Source organism: Chrysochloris asiatica, unplaced genomic scaffold, assembly GCF_000296735.1.
Source record: "Chrysochloris asiatica unplaced genomic scaffold, ChrAsi1.0 scaffold00427, whole genome shotgun sequence".
Taxonomy (NCBI): domain Eukaryota; kingdom Metazoa; phylum Chordata; class Mammalia; order Afrosoricida; family Chrysochloridae; genus Chrysochloris; species Chrysochloris asiatica.
In genome coordinates, this window is record NW_006408945.1 from 367,530 (window position 1) to 371,173 (window position 3,644).

Sequence of the window (3,644 nt, forward strand, 5' to 3'; positions counted from 1 at the left end):
ATCATGGATTGGGTCAGGCACACCTTATTTCTCAAAGTGATACTTTTGCTTTTGAAAACGGTGAAGAGGTCTTTTGCAGCACATTTGCCAAATGCAATACACCAATTGATTTCTTGATTGCTACTTCCATTGGCATTGATTGTTGATCTAAGTGAAATGAAATTCTTGAAAACTAATCATTGTTCCATTTGTTACAGTGTTAATTATTGATACATTGTATTTTTTAAAAAAATCTTAATTTTGAGGAATAATTCATACTGAAGGCAGTAATCTTTGAACTTTATAATGAAGTGTTTCAAATTCTGTACTGTTTCAGCAAGCAAAGTTGTGTCATTTGCATATCTCAGGCTGTTATTGAGTTTTCCTCAAATCCTGATGCCACATTCTTCTTCATATAGTCTACCATCTTCTAGAATCATTTGTTCATCATATAGATTGAGTAATATGATGAAAGGATACAACTCTGACATTCATCTTTCCTGATTTTAAACCACACAGTGTTCCCTTGTTCTGTTTGAATTGTTGCCTCTTGTCTATGTACAGATACTCATGAACACAATTATGTTCTGGAATTTCCACTGTTATCCATAATTTTTTATGATCCACACAATCAAATGCCTTTGCATGATCAATACAACAAAGGTAAACATCATTCTGATATTCTTTGCTTTCAGCCAAGATCCAACCTCATTTCACATCTTCAACAATGATATCCATCCTTCCACACCCTCTTCTTAATCCTGCTTGAATATTTGGCAATTCCTTATACTGTTGTAATTTTCTTTTATTTATCTCCAACACAATTTTACTTATGTGTAATATTAATGATGTTCAGTGATTTCTACATTCTTAAGCAATGTCACTGCTGTTAAATGCCTTGAAGTTGGTTTTGACTCATAGTTACCCTATGAGTTTCCAAGTATAGGATTTCCAAAAGGCTGCTTTTAGGTTTGAGCTGCTGACATTGGGTTTAGCAATCAGTGCTTATCCTACAGCACCACACCAATGACTTTGTTTAATTGGGAATCAGAGTTATTTTAATATTTCAGCATGAGAAGGAAAAAAAGTTGTCCTTTTTCTTAGCATGTTTTACACCATATCTTGTATTAATTTTCTTCAAGAATTTAGAAGATAGTTTAAAATTAGAGAAAGGATTCTAATTAACTTCAATTAAATAAATATTTACTATGTCCTTATTATGGAGTTTTGATGTGGTGCTGTAGGATAGGCACTGGACTGCTAACCACATGTTGAAAGTTCAAATCCACCAGCTGTTCCTTAGAAACCCTAAAGAGGGTTTCTATGAGTTGGGACTTAACAACAAAAATAAGTCCTTTTTATATCACAGGTGTGTCAATGTGGGTTAATGCTCTGGACTGCAAAGTCATTTGAACTGCAAGTTTGGTGGTTCAAGCTCACCAGCTGCTCCATGGAAACTCTATACAGGGTCGCTATGGGTTGGAACAGACTTAACAACAACATCAACAACATATCACAGAGGAATCTTGTTGTGGTGCTGTAGGATATGCACTGGGCTGCTAATCACAAGATTAGCAGTTCAAGCCTTCCAGCGGCTCCTCAGAAAACCTATACGGGGGTCTTTGTGAGTATGAACTGACTCAATGACACTTAACAACAACAACAAATATTACAGACTAAGTTTTACAGGGGGGACAAATGTGAGCAAAATATACTATCAGTGGGTTGTTGTTGTTAAGTGCTGTTGAGTTTGTTCTGACTCTTAGGGACCCTGTACAGGTTTCTAAGGAGTGACTGCTGAGTTTGAACCACCAACATTGTTGTTGTAAGTGTTATCAAGTCTGTTCCAACTCATAGCTACCTTATGCACAGTAAAGAGAAGCCCTGACTGACACCATCCTCACAGTCAATTACTATGTTTGAGACCATTGTTGAAGCCATTGTGTCAATCTATCTAGTTGAAGGTCTTTCTCTTTTTAACTCACCCTCCAGTTTACCAAGCATGATGATTTTTCCAGGGAACAGTCTCCTAATAACACATCCAAAGTACATGAGATGAAGTCTCCATTTCTTTGCTTCTAAGGAGTATCCCAACTGTATTTCTTTCAAGACAGATTTGTTTACTCTTCTGGCAGTCCATATACTTTCAATATTTTTCACCAACAATAATTCAAATGCATCAGTTCTTATCTAATCTTCCTTGTTCACTATTCAGCATTCACTTGCATATGAGGTGATAGCTTTGGAGTATCTTGGTCTAAGGTGACATCTTTGTCATTCAACACTTTAAAGGGGTATTTTGCAACAAATTGTCTCAAAACAATACATCATTTCGTTTCTTGACTGCTATTTTCATGAATGTTGATTGTGGATCAAAGTAAAATAAAACTCTTAGAAATTTCAACATTTTTTCCAATTACCCAGCTGTGAGGAATTTTTTTTTTTTTTTTTATGTAATGAGTAATTACGGTTCGCTCAGATTTGTTTGTTCTTCTGACAGTCCACAGCATTTTGAATATTCTTCAGCAAAACCATAATTCAAATGCATTGATTCTTGTATGGTTTTCCTTATTTATTGTCCAACTTTTACATGCATATGAAGCAATTGCTTTTGAATTATGGTGCACCTCAGTCCTTAAACTGACATTTTTGCTCTTGAACACTTTAAAGAGGTGTTTTGGAGGAGATTTGCTTAATGTAAATATATCATTTGATTTCTTGACTGTTGCTTCTATGAGCATTGATTGTGGATCCAAGCAAATTGAAATTTTGGACAAATCAGTCTTTCCTTCATGTGTTGTTGTTGTTGTTGTTGTTAAGTGCTGATGAGTTGGTTCTGACTCATAGAAACCCTATATAGGGTTTACGAGGTGTAGCTCTTTTAGTATCTGCTTCCAAGCATTCTATCTGACATCAGCCAAGATATCCCTTGTGACCCCATCCCTTCTGAATCTGACTTGAGTTTCTGGCAGCTCCGTATTGTTGTATTGCCTGAGTTGTTTTTAAATTATTGTCAGTAAAACTTTACTTTCAGGTGACATTAATGATTGTTGACTGCTGTTGTTAAGTGCCAGTGAGTCTGTTCACATATAGTGACCCTATGCACTACAGAACAAAACACTGCCCAGTCCTGCACCATTCTCACAATTGTTATGATTCAGCCCATTGTTGCTGCCACGGTGGTCTTCCTTTTTTTCACTGATCCACCCTGTACCAAGCATAATATTCTTCTCTAGGGTCTGGTCCCTCCTGATATGTCTGAAAAATATGAGAGATGAAGTCTCACCACCCTTGCTTCTTAACATCATTTTGGCTATTGTTGTTGTGGTTGTTAATTACTGTGAATCAGTTCTGACTCAGAACGAGCCAGTATAGGGTTTCCGAGGAGTCGCGGGTGGATTTGAACTGCTGATTTTGTGATTCACAGTTCAGATTCTGGCTGTGGTACTAGATAATTTCCACATTTTGTGTGTCATCTTTCTTTGGAATGGGCAAAAAAATGGACTTTTTGCTAGGTGGTCGTCCAGGTATATGTCTTCCAAATTTCTTGGCATAGTTGAGTGACAGCATTAGTTTGTTAAAACATTTCAATTGATATTCTGTCAATTCCTGGAAACTTGTTTTTAGCTAATGTTTTCAGTTCAGTTTGGATTTCTTCCTCCAAT